Genomic DNA, 26,680 nt, shown 5'->3' with positions numbered 1-26,680 from the left:
TTTAGGCACTTACAACTATAACCCTCCCTATTAAGCCTCCTTTTGATGTGTCCCAAGGGTTCTGATAGATTCTGTTTCCATATTCATTTGTTTCTATGAATTTTTAAATCTCCCCTGCTTTCTTCAATGACCACTGCCTCACTGTGCCTACCATTATGAGAACCAAATTGGATCTTGGGTCTCTATTTTCTTACCAATACTGCACAAAAGAAGAGAAATTTGAGAACTGACCCAGAAATCAATTATGTATTTTATTAAGAACATGCATGGGATAGATGGTTCTGAAAGATCATATTCTAAATGACCATGATGTTTGACAGTGATAATGTATCAATAATTCAGCATTAGATCCATGTGATTACTTGGGGTGATCAATACAAGTATTACAGAACACAAGAAAGAACGGATATATCTGTACAATGAACAGAAAGAAAAAAAACTCTATAAAGGAAGATGTGTGCTCCCTTACTCTCTAGAATGGGGAGATGCAGAGGAGAGGTCAAGAATGCATCACAGATGGCGAAAGGATGTGGATGATGCCCTGAGGGAAGGGACTGCAGACAAGAGCACAGCAGCAGCCACATGGTCTGCTCTGTTTCACACAGGAATGAAGCAGATCTTGTATAAGGGAGGAAGAGAGGCTAATCCATTGACTATTGGGGTGGTATTGAGTTCCTTTGGGTCAACCTGAGATTTCAGATGAAAGTGCTGTAAAATGGTAGTCAGAAATAAAAACAGCTCCATGCGGGCCAGGCTCTCTCCCACACACATCCGTTTTCCTGTGACAAACAAAAAACACAATATGCTTATGTGTCATTTGGACAGTGACAAGCACTGTGCTTCTTATGTAAAAATGAGAATATAAATAAACATTTAATGAATGGTTGAATGTTTGGATGGACAAATGGAAAAAGAGCAGACACTTTTTGTCCATCTTAACAAATATTTCATTCAAACAGTATTTTTGGAAGTATCAGTTTTGTGACAAACACTTTATTTAGAATCCCTAAAATGGAATGATACTTTTGAATTTGAAGTTTCTAAGTATATTTTTTTAAATAACTCTGTTACTTGTATTTTCTATTCCCATTCTGATGTTGCATGACCTTGCCTTCATTCTTCAACCCTCTAATCTCACCTCTAACAGAATCTTTTGAATCTCCAAAGAACCATGAAAGTTCATCTTTTACATCATGCTAATCTTCTTATATAAGACACCATTTCCCTTCATTCCATTCAGGACACAAGTGGAAATTCATGTCCTCTTTACACTCTTTAGGATGCCCTCAAGCACTAAAATCGTGCCCTCTTTGATATCCTCAACATAATACTCATGCTCTTTTGGAACCATGAAACACCTGGAATCATAGTTTTCCATGTCCATCTTAATTTTCTAACCTGTTGAAATGTGAGACTTGAAGAGTGGTTCCTTGACTTATCATCATGGGATATACAGTGCAAGATATAAGGCAGACATCTAGAATCATGGAATCAAGGAAGGAGAGTCCATGAGCAAAGAATCAGTAAACACATTGCAGATTCAATAGCCAAGACACATAACCATAACTGGAGGAAGAGCAGGATGATCTGTGGTCATTGTATGGTCTCTTCCTTCATCCCCAATTCTTCCATAATCTCCTGGTTATCAGGCAATTTCTGACATCCCTGACTGAGAACAAAATTTCTTCTGTGGTGGTGCATTGCTTCCTTAAAAATGTCCTGCCTTTTCTTTTCTCCATATATGTGACTCTTTTGAGTCAGCTCACACATCATTAATTATGAAGACACAAACTCCATTATAAACCTCAAGTGGAGTATTATAGTCCAACATCCTGGAAGCCTATCCTGGTAAGCCAGTCAGCCCAGAAATCTTCCCTACCTCAGCGCACTAATCACACCAGAGTACAATCAGTTATTCACTAAGCAGCTTCCCTAGAGGCCCTTTAGTATGTGATCTCATGCTTGTGAGACTACCATCATCACAGCGGAGCAAGAGGGGTGTTGAACAACAACATTTAGAAACCAATCAACATCATGGAGTGAGATGCATTTCACGTAGTGGGTGAGGAATATTTAAAAGAGATTCACCTTATAGAAGGAAAGCTTAGCAGGGAGAGTATATTGGTATCACAATGGTGCTCTGCTCATGTAAAAAACAAATGTTCTAACACCAGATGAGGCACCAGGTAAGAAGTAGCTGATCCCAATTATTTCTCTTACCTGCTGAGAAAGGCATGAAGTAGTCACTTTTCTTCAAGTTGCCATGCTCATCCAGAAAGTGCCCAGGGTCGAATATCTCTGGGGGGGAATTCTTTGTTGTCATGGAGCACTGATGTCAGTGAGGTCCATATGGCTGTGCCCTGGAAATAACAAAGACAAATCAATTAAAGCAGGAATTCAGGAGCTGAAAGGCACAATGGAAATTACTTAGCTCAATCTGCTGGTCTGAACAAATGGAAACTGTGTCCCAAAACAAGCAGTGACATTTTCAGAGAGAGTAACCATATGACAAAACTACATAAAGCAAAAGGGAATAAAATCAGCAATATCATTTTACAATGCCTTCTGTCTGATATCAGTTCAAGCAAGGAGCACCAGTCAAAGCTAGAACAGTTAGGTGAGTGATTTCATAAGCAGGGTGTTTACATAGTCCTGAAGGACCATGATGTAATGTCTATCTCTTACTTATAAGAGCAGAAGCTCTGTAATGGAGAGATCTGTTGAATACCACATTCTTTCCTGAGAAAATTAGCATAAGCTATATTGAATAAGTGACACGATGTGTTCCCACCTCACCATGTGATGCAGTGACACTTTCATTAACATTTATGTAGTGTTCTTCCCAAATTCATGATGAGAATCTAATCCATAGAAAACTACCATACAAAGCCAGCCTCAGGAATGTTTGACTTCTGTCCTGGGTTCCTTGGTAAGGTGAACACAATGAAAGGAAACAAACAAGTACAGGAAAGGGAACTACTACCCCTGATTACAGGAGAGTAAATAGAAAAGATAATCACATTACATGTCTGTTCTTTAATTGGACACTAAATTGTACAAGAAAAATCTACAAGAAGATTGTAAAATTAATGGGCTAATTTAAGCATAGGCTTCTGTTAGTTTTATAGTGTGAATGATGTCTGAGTATAAATGCAATGACTACTGTGTAGGAGAAAATTATCATTCTTGAAATGACTTGAGGCACCAGTCTATAAGTAAATAGGTTAATGGACAGTATATATAAGTACATAAATATACTTCTAAATTTTATTTAGATTCCAATTTTTAAAAAAAATATACCAGTGGGAAAAATTCAATCCCCTGATATAAAAGCATTTCACTCGCATACACAAGGCCCTGGATTCAATCCCCAGCACCAAATAAATAAATAAATAAATAAAATCATGTATCAATTTGATTTTAAAATTCTTCCTTTAAGTATAATTAAGTTGTGATATATGACAAGGTTTCCTTAAGATGATGGTGGATATATGTTTAGAAAAAGTTGTTTGAACATATGGAAATTCACAAATAAAAAAATGAAGCAGAACAATACCACCATAAGCAAAAGGTAAAAGAAAAATTGATCAATTAACGAAGAGCTAAAACAACACAACTTTTACAAAAAGACAAGGGCAAATCTTTGAGAACTGGTTTTTGCAAATTCTCTTCAGATAGGACAGAAATCCACAAATTGACCTCATATGATTATAGAAAGTCTACTGGAACAGTGTGTCTCATAAGAGGGTTGAACAACAAAGTCCAAAAATTGCAGCCTACCATGTGTTTTCATATAACCAGTGAGCAAAGAATGTTTAAATTGAAAGAAAAAGAATACTTTTACATGAAAAAATATTTGTGAATTTATTATTTCAGTTTCCATAACATTGAACTTGGTCATTTTCTATAGAATGCTCTATACATTGTCTGTAACTGGTTCCATGTTGCAATGGCAGAGTTCAGAAATGTCAACAGAATCCTAGTATCCTGCAAAGTCCATATTGGCTGTAGACAATTACAAAAGAAGTTAGTGAACTCCTATTAGATTTTCATCTCCACTGACATCAGTGATTTCAGCCTATGGAAGAAAAATAATTTATCTAATTGGAAAATGGCAACCAAGGATTGAAAAATTCTATATCAGACTGTTCCAAGAAGAGAATAAATGGATCATTCTCTTGAGGCTACAGTTCTATAAACTTCAAAGATACCAGCCATATCATAACCTGCCATTCAGTGAGCTGAATGGGATCATCAATGAGGCCCACAAAGCAGATGCATTGGATAAAGAGGACTGACAATGCCTGATTCTTCAGTCTATTTCCCATTTAGTTACACATAAGGAGGCAATCAACCTTCATTAATTTTATCCTCTTATCCCAATAAGAAATAAACACCATCTCCTCTTTGTTCCTCTGCTAGAAAGAGAGTAAGTTCAGGTCCTAATCCTTACACTAAATACAAGAGCAAGCCCCATGACCTTCCTTCCCCTGAAGCCATCAGTCTTCTCCCTAGGACAGCCTTTATAGGTGCAACCTAATGAATCTTACCAGATTTTTCCAATGAAAAGACAATTCTTATTTGTATTATTTTAAATATAATAGTGATAGTTTCTGATATCAAATTTTAAAATCTACTCTGTAACAGCAAGTAGGTTTTCTGGATGAACACAGAAAATGTGGTAGAAAGAATGTTAGCGCTTCACAGATAAAAATCATCTCAAGACTTCAGATATGGATGCTGGAAATGAGGCCCAGTGGTAGAACGTTGCCTGGTGTGTGCAAGGTTCTTATTTGATCCCCTGTGTGGGTGGATGGATGGATGGATAGATAGATAGATAGATAGATAGATGATAGATAGAAGGATGGATTCCATAAATGGGAGAGAGAGGAAAAGAATAGCACAATTTGATTATGTTCACATGCTGTCCTACTAAAGATGAGGGAAGGAAGTGTTACAACCTTCTTTCCATTTATGGGAAAGAAATCAACCCTTTCTGGAAGAATATAAGCTCTGAAATTTTACATTTTTCCCCATGTGATACCTGGTTCCTCACCAAAACAGATTTGGCATTTCAAGCATATGACAAAGTGGCCCATCAGAAGGAAGAAACATACCTACATCAAGGAACATTTCTCACATATTTTTAGGCAGCTAGGACCATGTTGATATCTAATATCTAAGAAATTTTTGAAGGAAAAATTATTGAAAAAAATCTGTTATAAGCACTGAAGTCATGAAAACATGTGATAGGTCAAATCCAGCTCTGTGTATGTATTTGCAATTTGTATATTTACTGCAGAAAATCCATCCAATATCATATAATGTATCCCCGAGATGCTGAAAATCAATTTGTGTACACACATTTTTGACCAAAGTTTATATGAAATTAAGAGAAGAAAATTTCCCTTATTTGAAAAAGAACATCTACCACATTGTATGTAAAACAACCTTCTCTCCAATGAGATAGTAAGCCTCTAACCATTCCTGCAGCTAAGAAATAAAACAAGAATGACTGCAATCATGTGTTCTGTTCAATGTGATGGAGAAATCCTATAAAGGGCAGTAATGCAATAAAGAGAAATTAATGATATAAAAACAGGAAATACATCAAATTGACTCAGATAAGAGGATAAAAAACACTGACAATTCAAATGTGTCTCAGACAAACCATTGGCAATTACTAGGAAAGTTATTAAGTTTACTAGATGTAACATCATCACAATGATAAAATCAAATATAATCCCACACACCATTTAGAAAGAAGAGCCAATGATGTGTTTAAACGACAGAGCAAGAACAAAAATATTCATTTTACAGGAAAAAATAACAAAATATTTATGAGCCACTGAACTGAAAAAAACATGACTGAGAATATTAAATGAAGCAAAAATAAATTGAGAACATTATCATGAATTTAAAGAATCAACATGTCAAGATATCAATTCTTACTTAATTTGTCTATAGGTTTATTGTTCTCATGAGGAAAACCTAAGAAATCACTTGGGGAATTAACAAACTAGTTTTTTAATTAGAAATTGAATGTAGCACTACTTATCTACTGAGCTACATCCCCAGCCATTTTTTATTTTATATTTTGAGTCAGGGTCTATCTAACTTACTTAGAGCCTTGCTAAATTGCCAAGACTGGCTTAGAACCTGCACTCCTCCTGCCTCAACCTCCTAAGCTACACGAGCCACCACACCCTTTAACACGAAATTTTTAACCTTGGTATGGAAATGTAGACATTTAATAATGGCAAAAACAATGTTTAAAATGTAAAACCAATTTGGAAGGCTCAAATGGCCAGATACAGCCACCTCTTAGAAAGCTTTATACCCAAACTAGAAACTACACACAGGTCATTAAGTAGCCAAATGTTTTGCAACTTGTCTCATCCTGTATGTTAGAGAATTACAATCCTGCTATGGATTTGGGACCAGGAAGAACACTGAGGCGCAGCCCAGAAGAAACAAGCTTACCTTGGGAATGAGGTAATTTCTGAATTTAACATCACAAGTCACTGCATGGGGCAGGTTGACTGGAAGGAGATCCCTCTGGATCTCATACAACACAGCATCTGTGTAGGGCATGCGGCTTCTGTCCTGCATGCAGGGGCTGCGGTGTCTGCCAATCACACACTGAATCTCTTCCTGGACTTTAGCTGGTAAGACACAAGAAAGAAGGTGCCCCACACATCTGTAAGTTAGGCGGAACTCTGACCACCTGCACATCAGGCCCAGCGGCCTGCTGAGGGGCGGAGCCGCCCCCTTCCCCCGCACCTGCAAGGTAGGCGGACCTGCGACCCACCGGGAGGTTAGGCCCAGCAACCTGCGGAGTGACAGAGGTGCCCCACGCGCCTGCAAGTTAGGCAGAACTCTGACCACCGGCACATCAGGCCCAGCAGCCTGCTGAGGGGCAGGCCCGCCCACTGCCTCCGTGCCTGCAAGTTAGGTGGAACTCTGACCACCGGCACATCAGGCACAGCGGCCTGCTGAGGGGCGGAGCTGCCCCCTCCCCTGCACTTGCAAGATAGGCGGACCTGCTACCCACCAGGAGGTTAGGCCCAGCAACCTGTGGAGTGACAGAGGTGCCCCACACACCTGCTGGGTAGGCGGACCTTCGACCGACCAGCAGAGCAGACCTAGCGGCCCGCCAGCATAGTAGACAGACCACCCCAATTGGAGGAGGATCACAGCCACTACCTGCCCTGTTAGGGAGATTTTTTCAACTATACAAGAGCAATATAAATAAATAGAGGGAAAATTTCAAAAACACAACAGTTTCACCAAGCAGAAAGAAACACCACCAGTATGAAAAGATAAGGAAAGAAAGGACCACAAGCAATGTAGGTCAACTCAACTTTATAAGAGGTAATAGCTGCAACAGATGGAATGTCAGATAAAGAGTTCAGGATATACATGCTTCAGATGTTCTGGAGTCTCAAGGAAGACATGAGACAGCAAAATCAGACAATGAAAGATCACATTGACAAGGAACTACATACACAAATCCAGGAAGTAAAAGATCAATTTCACAGGGAGTTAGAGGTAATAAAAAACAAACAAATAGAAATCCTAGAAATGCAGGAAGCAATAAACCAACTTAAAAACTCAATTGAGAATACTACCAGCAGAGTAGATCACTTAGAAGATAGAACATCAGACAATGAAGACAAAGTATTTCAACTTGAAAAGAACATAGACAGCTCAGCAAGTCTGCTAAGAAACCATGAGCAGAACATCCAAGAATTATGGGATAATATTAAAAGACCAAACTTAAGAGTCATTGGGATACAGGAAGGCACAGAGGTCCAAACCAAAGGAATAAACAATCTATTCAGTGAAATAATATGAGAAACCTTCCCAGACTTGAAGAATGAGACAGAATCCCAAATCCTAGAAGCCTACAGGACGCCGAATGTTCAAAATCATAAGAGATCCACACCTAGACACATTATAATGAAGATGTCCAACATACAGAATAAGGAGAGAATTTTAAAAGCTACAAGAGAAAGGAAGCAGATTACATTTAGGGGTAAACCAATCAGGATAACAGCTGATCTCTCAACACAGACTCTGAAAGCTTGAAGATCCTGGAATAACATATTTCAAACACTAAAAGAAAATGGGTTCCAACCAAGAATCATGTATCCGGCAAAATTAAGCTTCAGGATGGAAGATGAAATTAAAACCTTCCACGATAAACAAAAGTTAAAAGAATTTGCAGCTAGAAAACCATCTCTTCAAAAAATCCTTGGCAAAACACTACAGGAAGAGGAAATGGAAACAACAATGAAAACCAACAGTGGGAGGTAAGACAGTAAAGGGGGGAAAATAATCAAAGAGGAAAACAAATCAGGTTTAGTAGCATTAATAAACAAATATGGCTGGAAGAACAAACCATATCTCAATAATAACCCTAAATGTTAATGGCTTAAACTCACCAATTAAGAGACACAGGCTAGTAGAATGGATCACAAAACAAGACCCAACAATATGCTGCCTACAGGAGACACATTTGATAGGGAAAGATATACATAGTCTGAAGGTGAAAGGTTGGGAAAAATCATATCACTCATATGGAGTGCGGGAACAAGCAGGAGTGTCCATACTCGTATCAAATAAAATAGATTTCAAGCCAAAGTTAATCAAAAGGGATAAAGAGGGACATGTCATACTGCTCAACGGAACCATACACCAACAAGACATAACAATCATAAATATATATGCCCCAAACAATAGTGCAGCTATGTTCATCAAGCAAACTCTTCTCAAGTTCAAGAGTCTAATAGACCACCATACAATAATCATGGGAGACTTCAACACACCTCTCTCACCACTGGACAGATCTTCCAAACAAAAGTTGAATAAGGAAACTATAGAACTCAATAACACAATTAACAACCTAGATTTAATTGACACATATAGAATATACCACCCAACATCAAGCAGTTACACTTTTTTCTCAGCAGCACATGGATCCTTCTCAAACATAGATCATATATTATGTCACAGGGCAACTCTTAGACAATATAAAGGAGTAGAGATAATTCCATGCATCTTATCTGATCATAATGGAATGAAACTGAAAATCAACGATAAAAGAAGGAAAAATCATGCATCACTTGGAGAATGAACAATAGGTTACTGAATGATCAATGGGTTATAGAAGACATCAAGGAGGAAATTTAAAAATTCTTAGAGTTAAATGAAAACACAGTCACAACATATCAGAATCTATGGGACACATTGAAAGCAGTTCTAAGAGGAAAATTCATTGCTTGGAGTTCATTCCTTAAAAAAAGAAAAAACCAACAAATAAATGATCTCATACTTCATCTCAAAATCTTAGAAAAAGAAGAGCAAAACAACAGCAAAAGAAGTAGAAGGCAAGAAATAATTAAAATCAGAGCTGAAATTAATGAAATCGAAACAAAAGAAACAATTGAAAAAATTGAGAAAACTAAAAGTTGGTTCTTTGAAAAAATAAATAAAATCGACAGACCCTTAGACATGCTAGCGAAGAGAAGAAGAGAGAGAACTCAAATTACTAGCATACAGGATGAAAAAGGCAAGATCACAACAGACACTTCAGAAATACAGAAGATAATCAGAAATTATTTTGAATCCTTATACTCCAATAAAATAGAAGATAGTGAAGGCATCGATAAATTTCTTAAGTCTTATAATCTGCCCAGATTGAGTCAGGAGGATATAGACAACCTAAACAGACCAATATCAATCTAGGAAATAGAAGAAACCATCAAAAGATTACCATCTAAGAAAAGCCCAGGACCGGATGGGTATACAGCAAAGTTTTACAAAACCTTTAAAGAGGAACTAATACCAATACTTTTCAAGCTATTTCAGGAAATAGAAAAAGAGGGAGAACTTCCAAATTCATTCTACGAGGCCAACATCACCCTCATTCCTAAACCAGACAAACACACTTCAAAGAAAGAAAACTACAGACCAATATCTCTAATGAACTTTGATGCAAAAATCCTCAATAAAATTCTGGTGAATCGGATACAAAAACATATGAAAAAAATTGTGCACTATGATCAAGTAGGATTCATCCCTGGTATGCAAGGCTGGTTCAATATACAGAAATCAATAAATGTTATTTACCACATCAATAGACTTAAAAATAAGAACCATATGATCATCTCGATAGATGCAGAAAAAGCATTCAACAAAGTACAGTATCCCTTTATGTTCAAAACTCTTGAAAAACTAGGGATAACAGGAACATACCTCAACATTGTAAAAGCAATCTATGCGAAGCCTCAGGCTAGCATCATTCTGAATGGAGAAAAATTGAAGGCATTCCCTCTAAAATCTGGAACAAGACAGGGATGCCCTCTCTCACCACTTCTGTTCAACATAGTTCTGGAAAAACTGGCCAGAGCAATTAGATAGACGAAAGAAATTAAAGGCATAAAAATAGGAAAAGAAGAATTTAATTATCACTATTTGCTGCGGACATGATTCTATACCTAGCAGACCCAAAAGGGTCTACAAAGAAACTATTAGAGCTAGTAAATGAATTCAGCAAAGTGGCAGGATATAAAATCAACACACATAAATCAAAGGCATTCCTGTATATCAGCAACAAATCCTCTGAAATGGAAATGAGGACAAGCACTCCATTCACAATATCCTCAAAAATAATAAAATACTTGGGAATCAACCTAACAAAAGCGGTGAAAGACTTATACAATGAAAACTACAGAACCCTAAAGAGAGAAATAGAAGAAGATCTTAGAAGATGGAAAAATATACCCTGTTCATGGATAGGCAGAACTAACATCATCAAAATGGTGATATTACCAAAAGTTCTCTATAGGTTTAATGCAATGCCAATCAAAATCCCAACAGTATATCTTGTAGAAATAGATAAAGCAATCATGAAATTCATATGGAATAATAAAAGACCCAGAACAGCAAAAACAATACTAAGCAGGAAGTGTGAATCAGGTGGTAGAGGGATACCAGATTTCAAACTATACTACAGAGCGATAGTAACAAAAACAGCATGGTACTGGTACCAAAACAGGCGGGTGGACCAATGGTACAGAATAGAGGACACAGAAACCAATCCACAAAACTACAACTTTCTTATATTTGAAAAAGGGGCTAAAAGCATGCAATGGAGGAAGGATAGCATCTTCAACAAATCGTGCTGGGAAAACTGGAAATCCATTTGCAACAAAATGAAACTGAATCCCTTTCTCTCGCCATACACAAAAGTTAACTCAAAATGGATCAAGGAGCTTGATATCAAATCAGAGACACTGCATCTGATAGAAGAAAAAGTTGGCTACGACCTACATACTGTGGGGTCGGGCTCCAAATGCCTCAATAGGACACCGATAGCACAAGAGTTAACATCTAGAATCAACAAATGGGACTTACTCAAACTAAAAAGTTTTTTCTCAGCAAAAGAAACAATAAGAGAGGTAAATAGGGAGCCTACATCATGGGAACAAATCTTTACTCCTCACACTTCAGATAGAGCCCTAATATCCAGAGTATACAAAGAACTCAAAAAATTAGACAATAAGATAACAAAAAACCCAATCAACAAATGAGCCAAGGACCTGAACAGAAACTTCTCAGAAGAGGACATACAATCAATCAACAAGTACATGGAAAAATGCTCACCATCTCTAGCAGTCAGAGAAACGCAAATCAAAACCACACTAAGATACCATCTCACTCCAGTAAGATTGGCAGCCATTCTGAAGTCAAACAACAAATGTTAGTTCTGCCTATCCATGAACAGGGTATATTTTTCCATCGCAGTTGCTGGCGAGGATGTATGGAAAAGGGTACACTTGTACATTGTTGGTGGGACTGCAAATTGGTGCAGCCAATTTGGAAAGCAGTATGGAGATTTCTTGGAAAGCTGGGAATGGAACCACCATTTGACCCAGCTATTCCCCTTCTCGGTCTATTCCCTAAAGACCTAAAAAGAGCATGCTACAGGGACACTGCTACATCGATGTTCATACCAGCACAATTCACAATAGCAAGATTGTGGAATCAGCCTAGATGCCCTTCAATAGATGAATGGATAAAAAAAAATGTGGCATTTATACACAATGGAATATTACTCTGCATTAAAAAATGACAAAATCATAGAATTTGGAGGGAAATGGATGGCATTAGAGCAGAATATGCTAAGTGAAGCTAGCCAAGCCCTAGAAAACAAATGCCAAATGTCTTCTTTGATATAAGGCGAGTAACTAAGAACAGACTAGGGAAGAAGAGCACGAGAAGAAGACCAACATTAAACAAGGATGAGAGGTGGGAGGGAAAGGGAGAGAGAAGGAAAATTGCATGGAAATAAAAAAAAGACACAAGAAACAAATGAGGGGATAGGAGAGAAAGGGCACATTTGTCATAGCAACTGAGTATCATGAGAAGCAGGACAAAGATGTCCCAACAGCATTATGAATGTAAATGATATGCCCAGAGGCACACTTACATATATAAACAGAGTGCTACTATTTTATATATATTTATATATACATATAAATATATATTTATATATATGACACTCTTCTATAAACTACATTTTAAAGCAGATAGGAAAAAAGAAAGTAAATAAAATAAAAATAGGACCATACTTATAAATTAGCATCCCACAGAATTAATATAAGTAGAACTAAATAATATTTTCGAAAAATTTAACATAATATAAACACATCAAGAATTGATGGTTCTAACAGAAGGAAAATGGGAATCAAATACTAAATTTACATGAAAATAATTTATGTTTAATATAAAGTACAATAGATTGATATACATGTATGAAGGTTTTATGTGAGAGCAATTTGCAGTGGAACTCCCATCATATTCCCACATCTTTTTTTTAATATTTTTTTTAGCTGTTGACGCACCTTTATTTTATTCCTTTATTTATACGTGGTGCAGAGAATCAAACCCAGTGCCTCACACATGTCAGGCAAGTGCTCTACAAATGAGCCAAATCCCAGCTCTATCCTCCCACATCTTAGCCACAGACACTCAGCACTCTACCACCTTGTTCTAAAACTTAAAGTCATATTCAAATAATGATTCTCTGTTTCTTGTGTGTGCATTATTACACAACACTTAATGATTTCCAGGTATGTGGAAATGAGAGTTTGTATAACTCAATGAGTTAAGCACAAAATTGGAAAAGGACACACACACACACACACACACACATACACACACACACACACACGATTGCCCACCAGACTCTATTCACGAGGATATATTAGACTGTAGTTTTTGCTTATATCAACATCCATGAGGTACGACCTTCTGATAGTATACACATAATATCTGTTATATGAAATTATGATTATGTTACATTGTTGGTGCTTTCTTGGTCTTCTCCCAGTTGCTCTATGTGAGCTCATCACTTTCCAGTTTTGAGTTAGGATTATTCAAGATGCTCAGGTAGATGTTTTATACTGCAGGAATCATTGTCCAGCTGTAGGAAACCTCAAACTATTCCTCACATCCCTTTTGCTCCTGAGTTCTCTCCTCTCATCTGCATCATCCACCTTCATACTGAAGGCTGCTTCCTAGGTCCAGCACCCAGCAGTCTCCCCAACACTCTCATCCCATTCCTGGAGCCCATGGCTTCCTGACTTATAGACATTTAGATGCAACATTCTCCAGTAATTTTCTGAGATATAGGGGTAATGGTATAATATTTTCGCAAATGTGCAGATCTGAAATACACCTATTCTATGAAATAACAAGATATTAGTTACTTGTAAGAATTCTGGTGCTGCTCTGGTGTTTCGCATAAGTCATGGGATATTTCTCTGAATGTTGTAATGAATTTTTCATCCCCTGTGATATGCAATGCTACAACCCTGTGTTTTGGGTGGATGCTTTTATTTCACTCTCTCTGATGGATGATTGGAAGAATTTCCTACTAAGATGCAAAATATGAAAGTCTTTACGCCACAGTTCTTCCCTCCCTTGAGAGCACATGACTTTTCTGATGTTGAAGGAAGAGCTGATTCTCCAAAGCTTCCTTTCAGCCCCACACCTCAATCTTTCTTTGCCACTACATAAGGTCCCTTAGGAAATGGATTCTCAGGCTCAGTATGTTCCCTTGCAATTCTTTGCCTGCAAAGAAAATATTTGTCACCTCATAAGTGAAGATGTGAAAAAAAAATGGTTTAATGCTATTAGCTGACAAGGTATTTGCCTGAGCAGAAAAGCCTCCCTTTTCAATCTCACTCTCCCTTCATTGATTCCTGTTATTTCCAAACAAGATAATCTTGTTGGAATTTTAAGAACAGAGTTTGCTTTTCTTTCTTCATAAGTTTTCCTCTTCTAATATTCAGGTTACCAGACCATCCTCCTTTTAGATTCCATCACCGTCCTTGAATCTGCCTTCTATGATTAAGAAACTTGGTGAAGAATATATAAAGTGTTTATTGTTCCCATCCTCTGTTGCTTGAAAGAGAATGAGTCTAACAATTAATTGTGTTGCCATCCTTTTAGTGGAATCCTCACACAAGACTCAAAAAAAAAGTATGCTTATTGCTACTGCAGGAACAAAATTCCTTTAAAGGTGATTTTTAAGTGGTATTGATAAAACATAAAATTTTTGACCATCTCTCAAGAAAGTTCTTACTCCATGAAACACAAGTTTTATGGAAGCAGTCTGTTGAAATGATGAATTAAAAAATTAGGAACAGATCTGCCAAAATTAAAATACCTTTCTGACATATATACATGAATAGAATACTTCCAAGTGAGGAATCATCTCAGGAAGCTTCATTACATTCTAGGATTTCCACCAAGGCTTCAAGAAGGAGTTTCCTTTTCCCTACCTCAGAATTAGAATTAGCAGAATGAGGAGAGGCATCTTCAAGTCTTTATCTGCTGAACCAAGTGGTATTGGGGGATACAAACAGGAGACATTCCCATGCCCGTGGATGCGGCTCTGTCACCACAAATTACCTCCAATGAAATGCACACACTGCACCAAGATTCCACTGCCTCTCCTACTGCCATGCTCTCTTCACTTTCTCAGCCCTCCTCCTGATCACACTTGGTGGCAGAGAAAACTAAACAGTGAAGCTTCTCTAAGACAAACAAGTGAGGACCAAGCACTTCTTCCCAACATCTCTCTCAGTTCACTTGCTCCTCATCTGTGTTCATACCTGTGACCTGTGGGTGCTTCAGCAGGAGCAGGAGAGCATATCTCAGTGTTGTACTTGTTGACTCTGTGCCAGCATTAAACAAATCAGAGGCAGCATATACCAAGTTTTCATACGTATACTCTAACCCTTGATTGTCCTTTTCCTAGGAATGATTTGATACTGTTACATGTCATGTCACTTGCCAATGGATGAAAATACAGTGAACCACATTAACTCATAATGTTGTAAAGTTGGCCAACACAGACACTGAAACATGCAATAACTGTTTGTCGTGGCAGGGACGGTATATTCCTTGACCCAAACTTCATTTCCTACACTCTATTTCCTACCTGAGATTCTTTGCAGTGTGATCGATGAGCTGTATAACATGTTTCTTTCCCCAAAACAGAAGTAGCATGTCAGGTGGCTCTCACTCTGGACGTGAAGGCTTAATCATAAAAGTGAAAGTCCCAATCTTAAATAGGGAGTCAAAAATGAAAGGTTTTTTATTTGTATTACAGAAAGTAGGTGAATGAGTACTACATCGTGGAAGATGTTATAAGTCTGAACAGGAGTTTTCAGTTCTTTTCTGTCAAAAATTGAAAAAGTCTCAATAGAACCCACAATTTTTATGAAGTACAATTATGAGAACATCATGGCAGCAAATCCAAGAGGTTATCAGAGGGAAAGAGAACAGGTTCATCTAGACAGGATTGGCCAGCACTAATGTAATGAACAAGAGAGAGAACAGATGTAATGCTCTAGGGGACAAGAATAAGAATGCATTAATTGAAAAGACACCTAACCATAAAGACAAGAAGTTGAGACATTAATTGTCCAAATGATATAAGATATATGACAGCGCAGGGGTAATGAGATTCCAAGGATAAAGTTTTGGACTGAAAAGACTATGAAAATGAATTGAAAACATCATAGCTGTTTAAATACTGAGTAAAGGGGATCATCATTATAAAAAATACATTATTTGACAGCTAGTTTCAGGACCACCATGGTACATTCATAATCTCTATGCGGCTGTGTTATGCTTCATATATGTAATTAACACCATCAAAACAAACTAATCTCTTTCAACACACACACTGGGTAACCAAGTTCAGTATATGTCTTGGAAATACCTACTTCATATTGAGCCTGTCAAGTCAAAGTTCATCAAGTAAGTCTCAAGTTCTCAGTCATAGACCAATGTTAACTGGTGTGCTCTAAAACCAATGTTAATGTTTCTATCACCTAAGATGAATTTGGAGAGTTACTTTTTATAGGCACATATGAAATCACAATTAGCCTTGTTTATATAAACAATATACAAAATTGTTTTATAATACTTATTTTCATTTTTTTTCTGCATCTTTATTTATTTTTATATAGTGCTGAGGATCTTTATTTATTTTTATATGGTGCCTCACATGTACAAGGCAGACTCTACCGCTGAGCTATATCTCCAGTCCCTAGAAAATTCTTTTAAAACTAAATAAATGGCCACACAATCCATGCTACTCAATAAAATATTAACATTGTTTTGGAAGCATTACTTAGTGATGTCACAAACATCATAGATCAGAACATCCCGGAACTGGCATTTCCAAGAAAGCAACTGTCAACCTCACGTAACACATTTAATGAAACTTCTAGGGAGCTGTGGAGTCTAGGCAAAGATCTTCACCATCCAGCAATAGTTGATAAGGAAAGTGTCTGAAAAATTACAGTAAATTTCCATTTCAAATAGAAGCTGACACTCCCTATTCCCCAATTCTGGGACAAACAGTTGTGGGCATAGTGTAGTGTGTTTCTGTGCAGCCTGCTTGTTCCTCTCCAAAACTAGGAACAGGTTCCTCCAATAATCAGTGTTGCATCTTTGGATTGTTGATGGTCCACACAGAGCCTGGCCACTGCTTCAAACATTATGGGCTCCAGTGACATCCCCACTGGCAATACATGAAGAATTAAACAATGATATACAAAAAAATCAAAAACAAATCCAAGTCTCACAAAAGAATAAATTTCATTTGAAGAACAGCTAAGCAAATGAGGAAAAGGACCAAATTAAACATTATAAATAAAGCAAAATGCCAGGAATGTATAATCAACTCTATACAATAACATTGAGTGTAAATGGTCTCAACTCCCCTAAATAAAACACATAGGTGGCCAGAAGGGATTTTTCCAGAAAGATCAAATTATATATGATTTGCAAGAGATTCAAATTATAGGCAAAGACATCCACAGGCTGAATGTGAAAAGATGGAAATACCATGCAAATAGAGCCTGAAAACATGCAGAAATTGCTTTCTCATATACAGCATCAGAGAATCGAGTATCATGTGTTTTCAGTCATATGTGAAAGCTAGATGGTAAAATGGAAAAAAATGTTGGGGTGGGATCTCATGAAAATGGAAGGGATATCAGTAGAGTAAAGGAAAGTGATCATGGGGAGGGAAGAGGGGAGGAAAAGGGGAAATACTGGGAAATGTTATTAGCCAAATCATAATGTTATACCGTGTGCATGTGCATATATGAAAAAATGAATCCCACCATTAAATACAACATTATGCAACAATAAAATATGGGAGACAATAAAAAGCAAAAGAACACTAGATAATAAACCAAGGTCATATTAAGAAATAATTATCATTATTAATAATAACTACATGGTTTAATAGAAAATATGCTCTGATACTCTTTTATTTCTATGTAGTTCTTTGAATTTCTATAATAGAGAAATATGCAAAAAAAATGTGTTTTAAAACTGGGAACCTATATAAAGATATAGATTGTGACTAATAACAACAAAAAAAGAGATGAGTTTGCATGAGAGTAGACTATCTCTATGCAATTTGAAGCTTAGAATCAACTCAACCTGGACTATTAACATTGACCATGTTAAGAGAAAACCACATGGTAAATAATAAGAAAAAAATAAAAACAAAGAAAAAGAGAGGAAATTTAAAAGTTTCAATAGAAAAATGTTGATCAGTTAAGACATTATCAAAAATATGTAATACTATTGTGCACATGCATATCCATCCATCAATAGAGCTCAACATGTATGAGGTAAACATTGACAAATGAAGAGAAATTAGAAAAATATGCATTCTTCTCAAGAGAACATAAACCCTTCTATTCTCCAGGACAGTCCAGGTGGTAGGACTTACACAATTCTCCATAAATTTTAAAAACACAAAATCATAGAAAGTATCTTCCCTGATCACAATGGAATGCAACTAGAATTCAAGGAGAGAAGGGAAATCTTCCATTACACAATATGCTCTTCTACAACTAATGGGTTAAGGAGGGAATCACTAGGAAAACTAGATAGGACTGAGATGCAAAGGAAACAAAATACTATACAGCAAAACCCTGACAGGAAGCAAAAAAAAAAAAACAATTCTTAGTGGGAAACTTAGAGGGGCAGAACTTACAATGAAAGGAAAGACAAGAGCTCAAGTACAATGTAACTTCTCAACCTGGGACTAGGAAGATAAGAGCAGGCTGAATGCAAAGCCCACAGAAATGTAAAACACAGCTTCATAACCTCTTAGAAAGGCAATGTGATTGTGAGAGGAGAAAAAAAAAAAGAAATGAAAAACAGAGTGGGAAAACAGCTGAACACTCACTCAAACCAAATACTGCTTCTCAGAAACTGTAGGCAAAGGTCCCAAATCATTAGCTGGACTAAGCACAAATAAAGAGAAGACACCAACCACTAAATTCAGACATGACAGCAGGAAACAACTGATTTTACACAAATACATATGGCAACAAGAGATTACGTTAAATTACTGTACAACAGCGAATAAGATAATCTGAATAACAGGAAAATGTAATAGAAACACAAATTACAGAATTACAGACACTGATTCAAGGTCAGTATGCAAAACATGATCGACTGCAACAACTTAAGATAGACAGTTTGTAATCAAACGCCCCCAAGAAGAAAGGTGGATTTTTGTGATATACTGGTGAATTCTATCAAAAATTTTAAATCATAGTATGTACACCAATAAAAAACAAAAGCACTCAGCCACACAAAAGAGCAAAATGGTGATACTTGCTACAACTTAGATGAGTCTCCAATGTATTATATAGAATAAAAGAAGCCAGAAACAAAAGGTTGCATTGCCACAAGGTCTTTCATTATTTATCCACGGTAGGCATATCCATGCAGACAGAAATCAGAGTACAGGGGTGTGGAAGAGGGGTGTGTTCATTTCATGGTGCATATACTTTTGAGAAAAAAATGAATAGTTTTTGAAACTGGAGACATATAGGATCACAGAACACAGTAAATGCTATAAATACCAATAAAGTTAACTTCAAGAAGGTTCACTGTATGGTATGTGAATTTCGTCTCAATTTTCTAAATGACAATGAAGAGATACAAATTTATTGAAATTCATTTCAGAATGCCACACTGGGTTTTTGCTGAAACTGACTATCTCATCTTGAAATTGATATGAAAATTCAAGGGACCTAGATTGCCTAAAAGTCCTGAACACCAACAACACAGTTGGAGAACTCACATTCCTATTGCAAAACATGAAACACAGAAACACCAAAGAGGACAAGATGTCAGGATGGTGAACCTCCTGGAATAGGGTGGACATACCCATCGTGGAGCAGCATGAGAATCCGCATACAAAGCCTCACATTTATAGACAACTGATCGTTGACAGGGTGTCAAGGAAATTCAATGGGAATAAATAACCTTTTAACACATGCTGCAGTGACAACCCATTCCTACTTGCAGGGTCCCTGACAGACACCATCTGTAACTCTGTGTTCTATGTGACTTCATTTAAAGCTGCATTCAACAAGGCTTCTCTCGTCTCTGCACCTACTCTTGCCCACACCACCACCTACAAGACTCAACCCATCTGCAATTTGCTCTGCTGTCCATGCTGCACATGTCAAGGTCTGTTTCAGTCCACAGGACATGCAGGTGGTGTACCTGGGGTAAGCTGCTCCTTTCCATGTCCCAAAACCTGTGCAGAGATGAACTCCATCCTCATGTCATGGCATGGTATTTTATATGTTATAACTTGATTGGAAATTGTCTCTTTGGCAGCCACAACCTTCCTTTTGTTTCATTATTAATTTGTGTCATCTCTTCTTTCTTTGAGTCAGTCTAACTAACAATTTGTGTATTTATTAACTCTCTTAAACACCTAGGTGTGCATTCTTTCTCCTCACATAGATTTTTATCTAAAGAATAGAGTCAGCATATTCTAATTATTTAATAATTGCATGTCTTCCATGATGCTTCATGGAGATTCATGATACACTGGGTCATCAAAGTGCTTCAGAATCATTATTGTCCTACTCATGTAACATTTCTACAAATTTAAAGCGGTTCAGAAAACCACAACATGATCAAGGAATCAAAAAACTAGGCTGATGGCAACACTGTACCTGAGCCATTTTTATCAGGAAACAGTCAATGAAGTCTCGAGGATCATTAACATCCAGGGATTCTTCATGTTCTTTTACTTTCTCCAAAATATAATTTATAATATAATCAATATTTTTGAATAAAATGTGATGACTTCCTGGCAGATAATCAATGAGAGCAGGGAAATTATTGTATACCTATAAGAGAAAACTATAATATATTTATAAAAAGAACTTAATTAACACATAGGTGACATGTTGCCGGTTCTCATAAGAACTTTTTTTTTTAACTTCATCTTATTTTATTCTGGTTGTGATTACTTCCAGAAGTGTCAAGATCAGGTTCATAAGAACTTATTGATCTATTTGTAAATAAAATTCGGGTCTATCTTGAGGTGTCATTGTTACTGAAAATTATATAATTCAATCATTCTTATAGAATGATTTATGGGAGAATTTTCTTACTGGAGCATCACAAGGGATAATCATTCCTGAAATTTAAAAACTTCTTTATTCTAAAACTTAATTTTATACAACTTCTCTTCTTTACTACATCAATTTTCCCCAAAACATGAAATATGACAGCATGAATTAATGTGATTCACATTTCATAGATAACAAAAGACATTAAAGGATATAAGGAACATTGATTTAGAACACAACACTAGGTCCTGCTTTTTATTTCTGTCAACCAGCTTCAGATGTGGAATGAGGTGGCCCAAAAATACATGGAGCTCAACTGTCCTCTAGACCAGTCTCCTCTAACCTTTTTAGCTAGGATAGCAGCTGCACATCAAAACCCCTACCCCACTCAGTGATTCCTCAAAGTTTCATTGTCCCTATTATTCTCTTTACTTGAAGAAAATATGCTTTTTCTGAATTGAGATATTCCTGCTACATGTTTGGATGAAAAGTCCTCCAAGTGTTGATAGCTGGGCAGGCCTTGTGGGCAATGGGAGCTTTCAAAAAGTCCTAGGATGTCAACTGAGTGACATTGTCATCCTTTGGGCAGTCACCAAGAGCCTTACAAAAACAAGGCTTTTGATATGTAAAGAAATATCCACTCACTGGAGTGGGCTAAAAGCCAGCCCTATACGTGCACCTTCATATTCCTGCATGCCAAATAAAGAATTCAAAACCTTTCCCAGATATTTGCTCCATGGCTCTAGGCAAGACAGTACAATCCAGGCAATCACATCACCTCAAGCACCATATACTATTTTGGATGTGTCTGAAGAAAAAGACTAAAGTGTTTCTAAGGGAGAATGGATCTTGGCCTCACTTGCGCCCATGCAGAGCTCAGAATCCTGACATTTTCATTGAACTTGTTCACCAAGGTGAGAAAATCTGGATCTTGGTAGTCAAACCAGTTCTTGAAAATAATGGAGCAGATCACATTGCAAGGAGCACAGCCCAGGATGAAGGTGGGATCACAGGGTGAGCCTAAAGAATTGGAAATGAATCAACATACATTCTATGATCGTGTATAACTTAAAAGGACAACTATCAAAATAATTAAAAATTAATAAAAATATTTCAATCAAAAAGAATTGGAAAGGATTTTAAAATATCTTTAAAATTGGCCGTGATAGCCTCCCTAGCTAAATAAATGAGTTTAATATACTCAGCTCATATCCACTGCCTTGACTTATACACTTTATACTGCAGCATTCTGCTATTTGGGAAGATAAAGACTTATCTTCCTGGGGCTGGGGTTATGGCTCCATGGTAGAGTGTTCGCTTAGTATTTAGGAGGCACTGGGTTCAATGCTCAGCACCACATAAAGATAAAATAAAGATATTGTGTCCACATAAAACTAAAAAATAAATATTAAAAAAGACTTAACTTTCTACTTAACAAGTCCAGTATCCAGAGCAGAAACCCAGGTATATACAATGTACACATTTTAAACAATATATTATATATAGAGCAATTGACAGCAAAATGTTCACATGCATGAAAACAAAGAATTGCCAAGTGCAATGGCACTTGCCTGTGATCCCAGAGCTGTTGAAAGATGAGGGAGGAGGATTGCAAGTTTGAGGCCAGCCTCAGCAACTTAGTGAGGCTCTAAGGACTTAACAAGGCCCTAAGAATTAGCAAGATCCTGTTTCAAAGTAAAACATGAAAGGGGCTGGAGATATGGCTCACTGGTAAAGTGCCCCAAGTTCAATCTTCAGTACAAAAAAGAACAAAGAATCACTTTTACCCAACTCTGAGAAGGCCCTGAAAACCTAACATGTTAAATAATGGAGTTTACAATACTTAGTTCACATCCACTGCTTTTCCTTACACCTCTTTAGCCCTTGGGGTTTTCTGGACTGAGTATTGCACCCAAGGGCACTTTAGCACTGAACTACGTCCCCAACCCTTTTTTCTTTTATATTTTTAGACAGGGTCTTGCTAAGTTTCTTAGGGTCTCCCTAACTTGCTGAGGCTGGCCTTGAACTAGCCATCATCCTGTCTCAGCCTTTCAAGTCACTGCCCTACCATACCCAAGGGCTAATCTTCAAAGGCAAAAGACCATCTTAAACATAATAATTCAAGTATTGAGAACATAATCACATCTGTCTGTAAAGCCTATGGAAAACACAGCAATGAGATACAGAAGGAGGCTATGCTGTGAGACTGGAAACTTTTTTATGTTTAATGAATGGAAGAAAGTATTCTGTGTCGAACCAGTGAAGAGGAACTAAAGTGAGATTGTGGGTGAGTTCAGGCATATAGAGGAAAAAATGAGAAAAGCAAAATGTGTGTGATCTTTGAGAAGAAAGAGTCATATCAATAAGTGGATTAGATTTCTTCGATAAAATAAAAAACTTTTATTTAAAATATAAGCTCCAGGTAAGGCAATCAAAAATGCAAAACTAATAGACACATATTATTTCTCATTTAAAAGTTTAAAAAATGAATTTTACTGTGGCTCAGTGGTAGAGTGCTTACCTAGCATGTGTGAGGCACTGGGTTCTATTCTCAGAACTGCACATAAATACATAAAATAAAGGTCTATCAAAATTTAAAAAGAAAGAAAGAAAAGAATGGTATAATTTAATCATTTTGAAATCTGTCCATCTCATACATTAAGTATATTATTTTACAGGAAATGAAATCAAAAGTATAGGAAGTGTTCCTTTATGTGGGGAATCTTTAAGATAAATTGCTATAATCAAATAATAGGTACCAATTTATATGTATGAGCTCACAAATTCATACCTGTGGACCTTAAATAAGGGAACAAGAATCAAAGCCACTTTGAAAAAATAGGATGGCATTTGAAAAATAGTAAAACTTTCTGTTAGATGCTGTGTGCAAGTATTTAAAATATTGCAGGGCTCTAAGCTTTTAGAAATGTGATATTTTCAGCCATGGAGGTGGAAGGTAACTTGCAGAGTCTTGGAAATTTGGAGTGTGTATACATGTGTGTTGTGCACTGGTAAAATTGAATTTTTAATCTTTTCTTCCATTTCATTTGAAACAGAAAATGAGAAAACAAGGTCATTTGGTATCCAAGCTGATAATCACATTCAGGATGACAGACACTTCACAGGTGACTAGAGTTGGCAGTAGGAGGAAAATAAGGACCATAATTTCTAACACCAAATCCAACGAACAGGGGAAGGAACAAATGGAAAACTGAAAACAGAGTAAACATTCTATTAGGAGAGACTATGTAAGGAGACACTGATAGTCTTCAAAATCTAGTTGAAGAAACCATTTTATAAATGTCTGTGTAATTTGTAGATTTATATGAAAACAGATATTTAACCAAAGTATGTGAATCAAAACACTAAATATGGGTAAGAAGATGTAGTTTGTGATTATTTATATAAAAAATCATTCTGCATTTAGAATGAGAATTTTATGGAGATAAAGCTAATCAATTAAATAATTGAGAGAAATAATTGATGAGAATTTTATGGAGATAAAGCTAATCAATTAAAAGCATACATTACACCATGACTGGCCAAAGCTGCAGCCTGGACCTGGAAGAAATCCTGAGCCATGTTGGTGAAGCTGCTCACACAAGTACCGTCCAACTTAAGGAAAGCAGATGGCAAAGAGCTGGGATTCCGTGAAGGAGTGGTGGAGTCACTGCCTCCCCATCACTAACCAAGGTTTTCTACTGGCATGATAAGGAATAGGTTGCCCTCATTTACACTAAGGGAAAACACTGCTCCTTAACTCTTTAGGGAATAAAAAAACCACTCACATACTAAGTTCATAATTTCTGATTGGAAAGAAAAATAAAAATATTCAGAACAGAAACAGATCAAAAGAACTTTTACTCCCCAACTGCAGGCCAAAGCACATCACTACCCAGGCAACACGGATAAACAAACATGTCCTGTCCCTTTTTAAAACCATCCCTGTCCCACATGGGGTCACAACCAAGGCCCATCATGACAGCTCTCATTCAACTGAAATGTTTCCAAGAAAGTCACTAGAGAAGAGGGCACTCTGTTAAAGTCAGGGACACAAACAGGCACCCACCATTGGTTTTCCTCAACTCCTCCACAAGGCAGCGGGCTTCCTCTTGAACACGGTCCTCAATGCTTCTCTTCCCCATCCCAAAATTCCTCAGGGTCATTAGAGAGAAGCGTCTTATCTCTTTCCATGTCTTTCCATTGCTAAAAACGATACCTACAAGTGGAGGAAAGAGATTAGAAGGGAAACCCAACAAGGCAGGGAAGCTACTAGGGGACACCATAGGGATGGCCAAGCTCTGCCTCAGGAGCCCTGGTCTCTGTTCTTCATGCTGCTCATCCCAATGACCACTGCACAACACACACATGCACGTGCACTTACCAAAGTTTTTCTTTCTTCTTTTTAAAATTGGGATAGGGTATCTTCCAGCAAATTCCTCCCCATGATCAACCAGGGCTTCCTTCACAGCTTCATATCCATGCAACACCACAATGGGCTTCATGCCCAAATACAGAGTGAACACAGGGCCATAGACTTTTGACAACTGGAAATGGGGAAGAAAATGCAAATATTAGCAAATCAACTCACTACCTGAACCAGATATCATGCTGATTCTGGCTAATATTATTTTTATGGTTTTATTCTATCACACGGAGATGGACATATTTCTGAATTTCATGTATAAATCATCCTGATAGCTGCCACTGATGGATGGCTTCTGATGTGCCATACAATTTCAAGGCTTTTCCTACATGGATTAAAATCAATCTTCACATAATGCATTCAGCAGTCTTATTTGCCATGTTTCATTAACAAAGAAAAGGAGATCAGTGAATTCCAAATTCATTTCCAGGGTTCCATAGCTAAGAAAAGAAAACAAAATTGGATCGTCACTGAATCAACATTTGATGCTCCAGCACTTGATCACACCCCAGTGCCCACCTTCAAAGCTATACCCAGCAGACTGCTCCCAATCTCCTGCACAGCTCTTTCCAGAGAGATGCTGACAGACCTAAGGTCTCTAAGACCACTAGAAAGTGGTGTTTTTCAATCACCACACTTGATCCTAATGCCCAGCCATGTTTGGAGTCCTCGGCTGTTACCAAAACAAAGTAGGCACTGCAGAGGCAGAACCATGACATGAACATCCACTGGAAAAACCATTTCTTCCATCCTTCTATATTTCCAAGCCCAGGCAAAGAATTTCTGCAGCAACCAAAAGATTCTGATATCATCAATTGGACACTGATTCATTGTGTTATTTTCATTCCTTTTGCTGTATCCAATCTCATGCTATTGCAGAAATCCTTATGCTATTTCTTTGCTTTCAGGCATAAGTTGTTGAGTCTGCAGAGAAGTTCTATATTCAGGACAATTCTGAATAAAACACTGCATTAATGTGGCACATGACATCAAGGTAAAATAGTGTGCCTCCATAAATATACTATCTTTTAAAACAGCAGTCAACTGACTTGCCTTCACAAGCCACTGAAGAAGCACAAAGCATACTTACATGCCTTAAGGATTTGCTGATGTCCTTAACATCTATCTGCAGGATATTTCCAATAATTGGGAGAGGAGTTGGGTCAGGAGGGAGCTTCCCCCTCCGTGATCTGTGTCTCCAGACTGAGAGGAGAAACAGACAGGAGACACCAAGGACCAGGGCCACCACTGGATCCAT

The 26,680-nt window shown here is 37.3% G+C and overlaps 1 pseudogene across 1 annotated transcript; it reads right to left on the bottom strand.

Moving 5' to 3' along the window:
* Positions 1 to 323: 323 nt before the first annotated feature.
* Positions 324 to 26,680, bottom strand: LOC144254847 (cytochrome P450 2C5-like; annotated as a pseudogene). Its single transcript, XR_013343606.1, has 9 exons — positions 26,513 to 26,680; positions 25,381 to 25,543; positions 25,066 to 25,215; positions 21,856 to 22,016; positions 20,595 to 20,771; positions 15,189 to 15,330; positions 6,484 to 6,665; positions 2,221 to 2,360; positions 324 to 779 (listed from the first exon to the last, which is right to left on the bottom strand). The product of XR_013343606.1 is annotated as a cytochrome P450 2C5-like (transcript).

This window comes from Urocitellus parryii, chromosome 5 (genome assembly GCF_045843805.1).
Source record: "Urocitellus parryii isolate mUroPar1 chromosome 5, mUroPar1.hap1, whole genome shotgun sequence".
Classification (NCBI taxonomy): domain Eukaryota; kingdom Metazoa; phylum Chordata; class Mammalia; order Rodentia; family Sciuridae; genus Urocitellus; species Urocitellus parryii.
Note: the sequence above shows the minus strand (reverse complement) of the source record. Positions and strands in the feature narration are given on the sequence as shown.